General features: G+C 38.4%; 1 protein-coding gene and 1 non-coding gene across 13 annotated transcripts in view; both read right to left on the bottom strand.

Annotated features, from left to right (window-relative positions):
- Positions 1–15,186, bottom strand: part of TENM3 (teneurin transmembrane protein 3) — a 2,746,241-nt gene that overhangs the window by 1,428,479 nt on the left and 1,302,576 nt on the right. The window lies entirely within an intron of this gene.
- On the bottom strand, positions 1,128–1,199 carry TRNAW-CCA. The gene has a single exon. It is a non-coding gene; the product is annotated as a tRNA-Trp (tRNA).

Raw genomic sequence — 15,186 nt, 5'->3', positions numbered from 1 at the left:
CTCCTATCTGTTTTTCAGGAGACACTCCCTCCCTAGACTATGCAAATACCCAGAAGGCATCCAGTCTCTGAACTGACCAGCAGTCTAGGTAGAGCCTGAGAGTATAACTCAATTCACCAAACTCAGAAAAGGAAATGTTAACAGTAGCTCAGGAACTCAGAGAAAAATCTGGGCACTAGAAATGGGCCACTGCAATGGACAGAACTTTGACCCTGAGCCAGATTTCTGTTGCAGCCACAGAATCTTTATGGATTCATGATGGGAAGCTGTAAGTGATATAGTAGTTAACTAAAATACCCTGACTACTGCTGCCGATGGGAATCAGTTGGGTGTATTCTTATAGTACTGAAGCCTGGGCCTCACTTTAGGAGAAGTAAGTATGAGCTGGATGGAGTAGGGAAAAGAAATGGGTCAGGGCTCGGTGTGAGTATTTTTAAGGATATTTACAGTTAGCTCAGATTTTTTTTTTTTTTTTAATTCAGGAATGAGAACGATTGGGAGAGAATGTCAATGGGAGCATGTAGCTGAAGCAAAGACTATGGGAATTGGTGGGGGTGACGCGGCCACAGCAGATTTTGATTAGTATACTCCCCTTATTTACAGGATCTCAGGTTATAAATCCCCAGGTGAAAGAAACCATGCAGGAAGAGCATGTTGCTTATACACCAGATAGCTATCATCATGAGGCTAGAGTTCATGCCTTTTTGTTCTCCCCATGATATTTTTAGTAACCAGCACATTGCCTGGTTCTCAGTAGATGCTCACTTAGTAATATGCACAATGAATCAATTTGAACTGTGCAACAGCACTTAAACTTCAGATTGACTAATTTTCACTGAAATCTGCTATGAGTTGTTGATAAATGCATTAGGTTAATACTGCATTTAAGCCATCAGGTAATGACTTAAGACAGTCTGAGGAGAGCTGTGCAAAGAGCATAAACTCTTAGAGTTCAGGGTGCAAATCATAGTTTTGTCTCTTACTAATCAGGTGATGAAAGTGAAAGTGAAGTCGCTCAGTCGACTCTTTGCAACCCCGTGGACTGTAGCCTACCAGGCTCCTCTGTCCAATGGGATTCTCCAGGCAAGAATACTGGAGTTGGTTGCCATTTCCTTCTCTAGGGGATCTTCCCGACCCAGGGATCGAACCCGGGTCTTCTGCATTGGAGGCAGATGCTTTAACCTCTGAGCCACCAGGGAAGCCTAACCCAGTGATACTGCACAATTTATTCAACCTCGCTGACTCTTTACTTCTGATTTGTAAAATCAAGTCACAACATCACTTCCGCAAAGCTGTTAAGGTGCCTAAATGAGTATGTAAAGTGTTCTGAGCAGCACGTGGTGATCAGCAAATCATAACTAGCATTATTATATATTAACAAATGGCATTTCATTCAAAAGAGCTGTACATAGTGTTTCAATTTTTATCAGGCAAGTGGTTGATAAGGATCAAAGGTTAACAATAGATTAATAAAGTTATAAACTAGATGAAAAGGAGCCTACTAGTAGGGATACTGTCATTATTTAAATGTATTTGCACAGAAAATGAATAAAAGCATATTTTTAAACTTTATTGTGCTAAAATTTACAAGATATTTAAAGTATATATTGTGGTGACGATATATATGTGCATTGTGAACAAAATTTCTCCCATCTAGTTAATTAACATATATCACCTCACATATGGCAGAAAGTGAAGAAGAACTAAAGAGCCTCTTGATGAAAGTGAAAGTGGAGAGTGAAAAAGTTGGCTTAAAGCTCAACATTCAGAAAACTAAGATCATGGCATCTGGTCCCATCACTTCATGGGAAATAGATGGGGAAACAGTGGAAACAGTGGCTGACTTTATTTTTCTGGACTCCAAAATCACTGCAGATGGTGATTGCAGCCATGAAATTAAAAGACGCTTACTCCTTGGAAGGAAAGTTATGACCAACCTAGACAGCATATTAAAAAGCAGAGACATTACTTTGTCAACAAAGGTCTGTCTAGTCAAGGCTATGGTTTTTCCAGTGGTCATGTATGGATGTGAGAGTTGGACTATAAAGAAAGCTGAGCACTGAAGAATTGATGCTTTTGAACTGTGGTGTTGGAGAAGACTCTTGAGAGTCCCTTGAACTGCAAGGCAAACAACCAAAGGAGATCAGTCCTGGGTATTCATTGGGAGGACTGATGTTGAAGCTGAAACTCCAATCCTTTGGCCACCTGATGCGAAGAGCTGACCCATTGGAAAAGACCCTGATGCTGGGAAAGATTGAGGGCAGGAGGAGAAGGGGACAGCAGAGGATGAGATGGTTGGATGGCATCACCGACTCAATGGACATGGGTTTGGGTAGACTTTAGGAGTTGGTGCTGGACAGGGAGGCCTGGCGTGCTGCGGTTCATGGGGTTGCAAAGAGTCGGACACGACTGAGTGACTGTACTGAACCTCACATATTTATCTCTCTCTCGTATGTGTGTGTGAAACAGTGAGAGAGAAGGAATAAAAAGCTTCTGTATGTTGGAGTACAAGTATTATCTTTCCATCACTGCTCATAATATTGATGCAAATATTCTAAATAAGGAAAAAGGCAGTTATGTGTGATATGCAGAGAATTTAGAAAGGTTCTTCGAACCCACAAGTTTCCTCAGGTGCTCTGGGAGACAGAAAACATTACACAATTCTGTTTGAAAAACTGCAGTCAGGCTGTTTACAAAAGTGTGGGCATGTTCGACCTTCTGAAGTTCGGTAAGTCACCTAAATGCCAAAAAAATGAGAAATAAGGAGTTGAGTACAGATCTAAAGAATTTGTTTTTCCTCCTGTAAGTCTTAGCTAGTAAAACAAAGGTCTGTTGTTTTTTTTTAAAGGTAATTTTAAGAAATGACAAAATCTACTCTTTGGACTAAGACTACAGCTTAAAACAGCAAAGTGTTTACAGGTATCCTGTTTGGACATGACAAATGTTTCAACACTTAAGAATACTTTTGGGATTTAATGTCAGAATCCAAATTTACATAAAAGTAAGCAGGTAGCATCTGCTCCTAAGACGTGGTATTTCAGGAAGCAGCTGGAAACAAGGAAACAAGTAATTTCAGGGACCACGTAGTTGACGACTGTACTGCTCAAGTTCATTGTACACATTAGTTAGTGATGACCTGATTAACGCTGGGCTCCCACAGAGGACAAGTCCTGGCCTCAATGAGGATATGGAAATAGGAGACAGGAGAGGGGGATGGGGCGGGGGAGGGGAAGGAGGTTGGGGTTTGATTTCTAGGGAAATAGTCTTTCTAACATCACTCTGCCGTGAAGCTAGCCTTTTTCTCTGCACGCATTTATGAAGATTGATTAGATTTAGAACAGGTGGAATATACTCTCTTGGGAGCTGGTCTGTGAAAGCAACAGGCTGGAAGACTGGCCATTTTGGCTAGAACAATGAAAGTGGTTAATGAGAGAATGTATACAGCAAAGGAGGCCCCCTAGAGTTAGGCTGAGGTGTGTCCTTAAAAGGTGGACTGTAAACCCTGCACATGACCACCTCTTTCATAATGAAAGAGTAGGAAAATATAAAATGAAAAAAATCCACATCAACACCAGTAAAGGAGTGGTTAAAAGAAGATTATTTTGAATACTGGTTATTATTTTCACAAAACTATTTTGTTTTCATAAAGTATATAAAATAACACACAAAAAGCTTCAGAATAGTTATAAATAAAAATATACATAAAAGTATCCCATTAAATAGACATGTAATTTAAAACTCATGTAAATATATTTGTGGTCATGGGATTTCTTTGGAAGGAATGATGCTAAAGCTGAAACTCCAGTCCTCTGGCCACCTCATGCGAAGAGTTGACTCATTGGAAAATACTCTGATGCTGGGAGGGATTGAGGGCAGGACGAGAAGGGGACGACAGAGGATGAGATGGCTGGATGGCATCATTGACTCGATGGACGTGAGTCTGAGTGAACTCCGGGAGTTGGTGATGGACAGGGAGGCCTGGCGTGCTGCGATTCATGGGGTCGCAAAGAGTCGGACACGACTGAGCGACTGATCTGATCTGATCTGATGAATTTGTATGTGCATACACAAATTTATGCATGTGCTATCATAAACAAAAGAAAGAATATCACAAAGTTCTCTTTTAGATAATAGAACTACGAGTGCCTTTTCACATTTGATAAAGATCTAACTCCCATGATAAATATCTAGGTAGACTAAGGTTCAAGTTCCACCTCTAGAACTTTCTAATTGTGTGCCTATGGGGAAAACACCAAAGCTTGCTGAATCTCATCTTTTTTCCTCATGTATAAAGTGAGGAACAACAGCCTCTGCAGACAAAAGGATTATTTGAAAGTGATTTCAGATCATGTTTGTAAAGTGCTTTCACAGAGTCTGGCAGATCTTTCAATGCTAATTGGTGTTATCATTCATCCTACAGAAAATCTGCATTGTAATTAGAAGTTTTTAAAAGTCTGTTAAAAATCAAATAAATGATAGCATGAACAATGGAATAAGAACACAGTGTGGAAAGGGACCCAGTGCAGGATTACAGGAGTGTTCGAGCCGACAGCTTTTGGAGAAGGAATGGGGAGTTACAGTGATCACTGTCCAGAGAATGGACAGGACAGCAGCAAACAATTTCACAACATCTTTTTACCCTTAAAAATCTGATCAGAGTCTGAGTAGATGTAAAGTATCAGGGAACTAGGAAAGACAAAATTAAAAGAGGGGAAAACCAAGACGTATAGATATAAACCCAAGACGAGGTGCTCCTGGGGGAGAAAGACACCAAGGCCTTCTTGATGAGCACTAGCTGAGACATCATTTTGTTGTTTATTTGTTTGTTTATTTGCTCAATCGTCTCTAACTCTTTCTTGACCCCAGGGACTGTAGCCCATCAGGCTCCTCTATCCATGGGATTTTCCAGGCAAGAATACTGCAGTGGGTTGCTATGCCCTCCTCTAGGGGATCTTTCCACCCCAGGGTTAGAACTCATGTCTCTTGCATTAGCAGGTGGATTATTTACTATGTCACTTTATGGTATAGTAAATCTTTATCCAATTTGTATTAATTTATCCCAATCCAGTTGGTTGTTCCATGATAATTCATTTATTTCTAGAGTCCTCAGACCAAGAGGACCTTTCAGGTATGGTACAGAGAGCATGGTCTTGATTCTCTGTCACTACCCTCCAACACTATAGTTGATGCTAAATTCATGGCCCAGGCAGAGCTACCTGGGCTGTGTACTACCAGTGGCCCCTGACTCCAGGCTCCAGAACAGGCCGAACTGGAAAATGCTGTCTTCATGAGGAAGACTCTATTTTTTTCTCATCTTTGCTTAGCAGGTAAGGTTGCCTCCCAGGTTTGATACTATGGACAATGAACGTCACCTGCCATTTCAGTAAACATAGGATGTTACGACCATAAGTTAGAGCTGCGCTTGTGCTCAGTAGTATCTGACATTTTGCAACCCCATGGATACTAGCCTGCCAGGCTCCTCTGTCCATGGGATTTCCCAGGCAAGGATGTTGGAGTGTGTTGCCATTTCTTCTTCCAGGGGATCTATCTTCTCGACCTAGGTATCGAACCCATGTCTCTTGGGTCTCCTGCACTGGCAGGCAGATTCTGTACCTGCTGAGCCCCCTGAGAAGACATAAAGCTATCAGCCATTGCAGCAGCCCAGGTGAATTCAGACTGGAGAAAAGAGAATATTGGCCCTCAAGAGTTCAGGTGCATGTCAAAGGAATGATTTCAAGCCTGGACACTTGCATTTTCCCATATATAGAATAGGACTAAATTCATTGACTTAAGATGACTGTTGTGTGTGTGTATGTGTGTGGTTAGCAGTGATTTTTGACGTTACACTTTTTTCACCCAGCAAAAAATTCCTGCAAATCCTGGCCCCTCGTTTATTTCTTTGGAACAGTGCCTCAGAACTGTCTAAGAGGCTGCCTGGCTGGGTTACAGCCCTCAGCGAAGGCAAGGGGAAAAAAAAGCCTAAAAAACCCAAATAAATAAATAAATAAATCTTAACTCTCAGGTTGTGAGTTTTTTTTTTTTTTTTTTTCTTTCAGTTGACAATACTCAAAGTGGAATGTTTCAGTTACATGAAGACCCGAAAGTGATAAACTAATAAACCTGAAATGAATGATCTAAGAACCTGGAGTACAAATTTTCTGAAACCTCCATAACCAAAAGCAGCTCCCTGTGAAGTTGTAACATCAAAGATCCAGTTGAGACTGGTCAGATATTTATGAATTATTTTTCCTGCGGGAGTTTCCTTTCATAGATGTTCAGGAGATAGATACGGCTCTGTTAGAGTGAATACAGAACACAGAACATTAATTTAGGGTTATGAAATGAACACACTCTTTAACCTTCAAGCAATATGTTAGAGGGTCTGCACATTTTCCTTGGAACATTAGTTAAAACAAATAAATAGGACTTTAGATGAGGCATAGTGAGCTATCAAGTATATACAGAAGTTTTGCAACTACTTGTTCAGGACATTTTTTATTGTTGTTGTTGTTCAGATGAGAGGGGAACACACCAAAAAATAGAAAATACAATTTGGCAAAATGGTATGTTGATACAAAAATTAGAGTTTCACAAAACATGCTCAGGACCCATGTTGACTTTTACTAACATAAACAGGTAACAAGCACCTAAATTCTTTATTCCTCCTTTCAGCCTGTTTTCATCCAACTTCAGTGAAACTGCCCATAAATGTGACAGCAAAGCAGATTTTATTAATTACTTGTTAAGAGCTAGAATATGGCTGAATCCCATTTCCTCTTATTTTAGCTTTTTCTCGATTCCTTAACACTTCATTCAATCATCTATGTGTTCAATAAAGATAAAGAAAGCCTACCATGAGCTGGACACTGAGTAAGCAAAAAGGCACAGGGATAAAAAACAGGCTTTCATCTCAAGGTTTTTGTATAGATTGAGGATAAAAAGACAGATAGGGAAAGAGTTGATATGCAATCTGAAAGCACTGCCTTAGACTCCGGAATACTCAGGATTCTCTGCAGCACGAGGAGGATGGTGTGAAGGTAGGTTATGGTGGGAGAGGTCTCCCAAGGGAAAACTTTGGGAGTTAAGTCTTCTTACAGGTTAAGTGAAATCAATTCTGGCTTAAGATAGAGAACTAACCACAGGTATTTGCACTGAAGTAAGTCAAAAGTTGTGTTCTGTTTCCTTGTTTTATTTACAAACTCACATAAACAGGAATAATTGGTAATTGACTCAGCGAACATGAAAGACTTGGCCTTATGCCAGCAGTAGAGGAAGCTGTGATGTCACCTGATTTGTATCAGAGAATCACCAAAAGCAACAGGCATTGGTTGAGCAAGTACCCCTATAATTGGTACATGCACACTTGTTTGAAAGCTATTTAAGAAGCAATTAGATCTGCAGCTTCTCCCCCATAACCAGAGAACTTTGCTTCATAACCAACCCCTCCATCCACATAGAATATATGTTGAATCTCCAGAGATGGTAAAACAGAGGGATTATAGACTGGGGATAACAGGTTGATGGAAGATCGAGGTCACATATTGACGTGAAGAATGCTCCAAGTGAGACATAAAACTTCACTGAAAAACCCTTCCCTAGGGAATCCGGCTAATTCTGGGGGGGTGGGGAATTAATGACCTTTGGGGCTCTGCAATGAAACTGTCCAGACAGGTCAGCCTATGGTAAGAACTACAGCCAACTCAGCAAGGGGCCCAAGGGTTTCATACAGTTCTTTTTTTTGGTATTTTTAGATATAAGTTCCTAGCAAAGGGTTTCCAGATTTTGAAGAGAATATATGACATGAAATACAAAGACCAAAACAAGAAAGCATGCATATTGGGAGAAGTGGGAATCATGCAAGGAAAAGAGAAAAACAAGACTCACCAATTATCGTTCGCACCTTCAGAGAAGTGAGAGGAGTTATTTCATGTATAAAATGAATGTATGTTATAAGAGGAAAAATACAGATATAAAATTTTTTTTTGAAACTAACATTATATAGAAGTAGGAGATTTGGAAAACAAAATGTTATGAGAAAATTAACAAAAACAAAAGAGATGGAAAATGTAGACAAAAAAGAAAAAAACATAGAGATTATGTCTAGGAATTTCATCATTTAAGTAATACAAAATTCATGGAAGAAGAACTGAAGAAGTTGAGGGGGATAGGTTTTCAAAGAACATAGTCAGTCAATTTTCCCTAAACCAAAGGATATGATTTTTATAGATTTAAATTACTTTATAAGTGCTCATAGATTCATAATCATCAGACTTATTATTATGAAATTTAAAGAATTTCAGAAAACCAGTAGCAAATAAGATCATGCTATAAACTTTCAAGGGAGGGAGAAAGAGAGAGAGAAAGAGACAGACAGGAGGAAGAAAGAGAAATAATGTCTTGAAATTTTTAATGAAAAAATTATTTATAACCTGGATTGTATACCTAATCAAACTATCAGTCATATCTCTAAGAATATGGAGAGAGAAATTTCTTCAAGATGAAGAAACTGACAGGATATCTAAATATTTAATAATAATCAAACAGTTTGAAGTTGAATAATGATGCTAAATAGACAATCAACCAAAAATTTATATGTTAAGAGTATGTTTAGTTTTGAAAACAACTGCTAAACTCTCTTCTAAAGTGGCTGGAACATTCTATATCCCCACCAGTAACAAATGACTGTTCCTACTGATCCATGTTCTTCTCAGCATTTGGTATTATCAGTGTTATGGATTTTGTCCATTCTAATAGGAGTGACATGGTATATCATTATTTTAACTTATAATTCCTTAGTGACATATGAGTTGAGCATCTTTTACCCATATTTAAATTGAGTTGTTTCACTGATAAGTTTTCAGATCAGATCAGATCAGTTGCTTAGTCATGTCTGACTCTTTGCGACCCCATGAATCGCAGCACGCCAGGCCTCCCTGTCCATCACCAGCTCCCGGAGTTCACTCAGATTCATGTCCATTGAGTCAGTGATGCCATCCAGCCATCTCATCCTCTGTCATCCCCTTCTCCTCCTGCCCCCAATCCCTCCCAGCATCAGAGTCTTTTCCAATGAGTCAACTCTTCGCATGAGGTGGCCAAAGGACTGGAGTTTCAGCTTTAGCATCATTCCTTCCAAAGAAATCCCAGGGCTGATCTCCTTCAGAATGGACTGGTTGGATCTCCTTGCAATCCAAGGGATTCTCAAGAGTCTTCTCCAATACCACAGTTCAAAAGCATCAATTCTTTGGTGCTCAGCCTTCTTCACAGTCCAACTCTCACATCCATACATGACCACAGGAAAAACCATAGCCTTGACTAGACGGACCTTTGTTGGCAAAGTAATGTCTCTGCTTTTGAATATGCTATCTAGGTTGGTCATAACTTTCCTTCCAAGGAGTAAGCGTCTTTTAATTTCATGGCTGCAGTCACCATCTGCAGTGATTTTGGAGCGCAGAAAAATAAAGTCTGACACTGTTTCCACTGTTTCCCCATCTAATTGCCATGAAGAGATGGGACCGGATGCCATGATCTTCGTTTTCTGAATGTTGAGCTTTAAGCCAACTTTTTCACTCTCCTCTTTCACCTTCATCAAGAGGCTTTTTAGTTCCTCTTCACTTTCTGCCATAAGGGTGGTGTCATCTGCATATCTTGGAGAAGGCAATGGCACCCCACTCTAGTAGTCTTGCCTGGAAAATCCCATGGATGGAAGAGCCTGGTAGGCTGCAGTCCATGGGGTCGCTAAGAGTCGGACACGACTGAGCGACTTCACTTTCACTTTTCACTTTCATGCATTGGAGAAGGAAATGGCAACCCACTCCAGTGTTTTTGCCTGGAGAACCCCAGGGAGGGGGAGCCTGGTGGGCTGCCGTCTATGGGGTCACACAGAGTCGGACATGACTGAACGACTTAGCAATCACATATATTAGGAGAATTGGGAGACAGAAATGTTTGTGAATCTATGTGGTACTGTGCCAGTGAAGAAAGTGAAATCATTCTCTTCCATTTTGGAAATGCAGAGTCAATGACAAAAATCTAATAATCAAGAAACAACAATATTACCATACGACTAGGAGGCAAATTCCACAAGAATCCAGGGCAAAAGTTGAAAATGGTTACCTGCCCTTAGGAAATGAAATATTTAAAAGGTAGAGGACTAGAGAAACACATTAAATACAATAAAAAGAAACAAAAAAGCCAAAATATATGTCTTTAAAAATAACAGACTTTATAGAACCACTTTCTTCTATATATGTATTAGACATAAATCTAAGTGTTAAAAATGAAGATGCATACCTGTTAGCCAGAGAGAGAAGGAGGGAAGGATGGTGTTCCTTGTAGGAACAAATATGAAGATAAAATAGATCTATTCTTTGAAATTTGGCCAACAGTTCAGTATGTCAGGAACAAGAATGGCTGTCCTGGCTTGGGTTTTTTCCAGAAGCAAACCTTGAGACAAAGATTTGAGTCTAAACAGTTTACTTGGGAAATAGTGAGAATTCTGGTAAAGATGATGGGTTATGACACACAGATGTGAATGAATCTGGACAATAAACAGGCTCTGTTAAATCAGATGCAATGCATAATGACAGCTTAATCATATGGCAAGGGGGGCAGAGGCCTGGGAAATGCTTCAAAACTTTGCAAGATGTACTGACAGATCAAAGGGATGGGGCCAGGCACCAACAAGGTCAGCTACAATGTGGTCATGATGGAAGTGGGCAGAAACGTAACATGGCTGATGACTCCACCCAAGAAGACTGGCTTCATAGTGCTGTGACTCCATACACTTGAAGGTACCAGTAAAATACTAACGCTGTTAGTTAAAATAGGTGGCTGTGCAAATTTCAATCACTTCTCACTGGAGCCAGTTACAGTTTAAGTATTTTACTGTATGCATCAGGGGATTCAAATATATCTTAAATTTAAACAACAATAGCCAATATTTATTTGTAAAAGCCTATGAACATCAATATTAAAACTATACTCCATGGTTAAATCATAAACTATAATTATATTTCCTCATGTAGTTTTAAAATTTGGTTATTTCCTGGCAAACATCCAAAGGTTGGTTCTGTAAAACAATGATGACAATGATCTGAGGATGACATTCTCTAGGAAATAAAGTGAAATAAAGATTTTGACTCTAAGGAGAAAAGGTATTTCAGATGACAAGATTATCCTATTATCTTTATGAATTTACGCCTTAAAGATAAGATGTTATCAGAGAGCAAATGTGCTGATTATACACATATTACTTCAATGTTACAATAGGGTTGCTGAGAGAACACATTTACTTAAACTTTTCAGACAACTACCAATCAGCATAGACATCAACTTAAAACAAAAAAGGATTTTATCATCTGCAAGAACACATGCAAAGGGAGATTTTACAATGGAAAATACAAGTTACCACTCAACTTAGTGATCAGTCAATCCTATCATCACTGATAGTGAAAGGGATTCTGTGAGGCAGTATGAAATATACAGCCTCACCGAGAAAGTATTCAAAATGTCTAAATTGTATCTAATCAGGCTTGTGAGTCTAACTTCAAATTTATGAACTAGAATAGCCTAGAGAAGTAGAACGCACAGAGAGAAAAACCATAAGGCAAACACAGAGTGTGTGTCATTCTTCAGGACAACAATGGATCTACTGTCTTAAACATGTCAATGTCATGGCCATAAAAGCATGACAAGGAAACACGATGTGAGAGGCAGAAGGACAAGTCTAGACCAAAAGAGACATGACACCATAGCTCAGTGCACAGACACTGATTAGATCTTCCATAAGGGATATTTAGGGACAATCGGGAAGTCATGATCAGCCGATATAAAGGAATTTTTGTTAATTTCATGATATACCATAATGGATTCATGATGTTGTTACATAATGAAGCATTTCAGAGTGAAATGTCATGATGTCTATAATCTACACTAAAATGTTTCAGAAACAGAAACAATAAGGATTAAATCTAGCTTATGAGGTATATGGTATTTATTATCCTATCCCCTCTAATTTTCAGCATATTTAAAAGTTAAAAAAAAAAATCACATGGACCCAAGTAAAACTTAGTGGACCTGTACTTTAAATCTAAAAACTATTTCTTACACATATTTGCATTTCTGAGGTTAAAAAAGTAATATAATCATAGAATTTGCAAACTGGCAGAATAATCCATTCTCCAGGCAAGAATACTGGACTGGGTTGCCATTCCCTTCTCCATGGGATCTTCCTGATCCAGGGATTGAACCCTGGTCTCCTTCACTACAGGCAGATTCTTTACCATCTGAGCTTCTAGGGAAGAGAAATTGAGGCCCACAAAACTGAACTGACTTGCCTAAAGCAACAAGGCGAGTTATCAATATTTGCAGAAACAAGAGTAACTTGAATATATGTCCCTTTCTCCAGATGACCAGTATTTCCTTGAAAACAAGATTTATGTCTAACTAATTTCTGTCATCTTTCAGTGTCCAGAATACATCCATTGGGTTTACAATACATCAACAGTTTGCTTGTAGAATAATTTCATCTGCATTTCAAATCATTTTACATGCCAAGTATCGAGTTTGCATCAGTGAAGAGAAATGCAAAACTTTCAAAGCAAGTATTATAGTTAGACAAAGTTACTTAGCAATTCGTAACTGAAACTAGAGCAGTGAACAGCAGCTCCAAAACCTAGTAAAAAATTGACTATATCATTTACTGTTTTTTTTTGGTTGTTGTTGTTTAAATTCATGTATCTTTAGATTAAAAATACAACATGTAGGTCTAACAATACTCATTTGCCAACCCAAACAAAAATGCTAAGTTTCAAGTGTGATTCTTCAGAGGGAAGGTCAACATTCTCATCAATTAATCCTCATTTTTCATAATAAAAAATGTGGGCCAGCTGCTGAATCAGGTACTTGGACAAACATTGTTGCCTATTTTGTAAAATCAGCTTTAGCACATTTGTGCCTGGAAAGAGTAGCTGATTTTGCAAGATGTTGAAATATACAAGCTACATATGGTTCAGTGTATTTTCTACTGCATTGTTATTTTCAACCAAGAAAACACATTAGGCATTTGTATCATCCTCTTTTGACTAATGTTTTCTTTATGCTGATTATTGCCCTCAACAGATACTGCTTGATATTTATAATGAAAAAGAAGGGGAGGGGAAACTATTTATCTTCAAGATATGTTATATCTTTCTAAAATTTTAGTGATAAAAAAATTTGTTCCAGGGATTATAGTTTTCATGTTACAAAACAAATATGAGATGACTGTGGACAAGATGCTATCTATTGATTCCTCTTAGGTATGCTACCTTGTCAGAAGGAATCACTGAAATATATCAAAAGGCTATTTATACAGCATACACACTGTCCTTATGGAATATTAGAACATTTGCTTTTAAAGTTTTCTAGCAAATTCCATACCCTGACAGGAAAAAGCAGAAATGCAACACTAGACTCTCTTTCACTAAAAAATGGGATTGTAATTTTATCACATTTATCACTGTATTGTCTCTTTTTGAGAATTTCCCCTACATGCAATGAATCCATTGTTAAATATTTAGACACTTTAAATTTAGCTTTTCCGACATCTATATTTAATATCTAGACATCTTTTCAACAAATATATTGTTATTAAAATGGATTACTTTTCCAGAAAATAGAAGTAAAAATTTTGGAGACAAGTTTTTGAAAATTTTGATAGCATACAGCAGAATAATTTTATAGATATATAGGTCACTAAATAAAAATTAAATTAAAATATAATATTCCAAAACAAAGAATATTAAGCTCACCAGATGAAGGGGAAGAATGGATAGATACATTTAATGTGTAAATCTGAATGCTTAATAAAAACATAAAGCAAAATTTTTACAGAACAATAGTATTGAGAGCCAAAGTTCAAAAAGATGGTAATTATAGGAGGACATAAAAGCACTCAAAAGATTTTTTTCAATTCACAATTTAATTTTAAAAATGATAGGAAAAATATTCAAATTGATCATAGTCATAGTTTTTTAGTTATTGATAATTGACAGAATATGAGTTAATAAAGAAAATATGAAAATACTCAGACCAAATCAGATAGAACCATGTTAAAGACCATCCCCACACCTGAAATATCCTCATCTTTACAAGATCCATTGTGTGGATCACAACAAAGTGTGGAAAATTCTTAAAGAGATGGAATACCAGAGTACATTATCTGCCTCCTGTGAAACCTGTACTCAGGTCAAGAAGCAACAGTTAGAACCAGACATGGAACAATTGCCTCATTCAAAATTTGGAAAGGAGTACGTCAAGGCTGTCTATTGTCACCCTACTTATTTAACTTATATGCAGAGTACATCATGAGAAATGCTGGGCTGGAAGAAGCACAAGCTGGAATCAAGATGGCCAGGAGAAATATCAATAACCTCAGATATGCAGATGATACCACCCTTATGGCAGAAAGTGAAGAGGAACTAAAGAGCCTCTTGATGAAGATGAAAGAGGAGAGTGAAAAAGCTGGCTTGAAACTCAACATTCAAAAAACTAAGATCATGACACCCAATTCCATCATTTCACAGCAAATAGTTGGGGAAACAATGGAAATAGTGGCAGATTTTATTTTCTTGGGCTCCAAAATCACTGCGGATGATGACAGCAGCCATGAAATTAAAAGCCAATTGCTCCTTGGAAGAAGAGCTATGACCAACCTAGACAGCATATTATAAAGCAGAGACAACAAAGGTCTTTGTTGTATACTTTGCCAACAAAGGTCCATCTAATCAAAGCTGTGGTTTTTCCAGTAGTCATGTATAGATGTAAGAGTTGGACCATAATGAAGGCTGAACACAGAAGTATTAATGCTTTTGAACTGTAGTGTTGGAGAAAACTCTTGAGAGTCCCTTGGACTGCAATCCTAAAGGAAATCTATCCTGAATATTCATTAGGACTGATGCTGAATCAGAAGCTCTGGTAGGTACTTTGGCCACCTGACGTGAAGAGCCTGACTCATTTGAAAAGACCCTGATGTTGGGAAAGATTGAAAGCAGGAGGAGAAAGGGATGACAGAGGATGAGATGGTTTGATGGCCTCACCCGCTCAATGGACATGTGTTTGAGCAAGCTCCGGGAGATGGTGAAGGATAGGGAAGCTTGGTGTGCTGCAGTCCATGGGGTCACAAAGAGTCGGACAGAACTTAGGGAC

Source organism: Bos indicus x Bos taurus, chromosome 27, assembly GCF_003369695.1.
Source record: "Bos indicus x Bos taurus breed Angus x Brahman F1 hybrid chromosome 27, Bos_hybrid_MaternalHap_v2.0, whole genome shotgun sequence".
Taxonomy (NCBI): domain Eukaryota; kingdom Metazoa; phylum Chordata; class Mammalia; order Artiodactyla; family Bovidae; genus Bos; species Bos indicus x Bos taurus.
The sequence above is the reverse complement of the archived record's forward strand: the minus strand, read 5'-3'. Positions and strand labels throughout refer to the sequence as shown.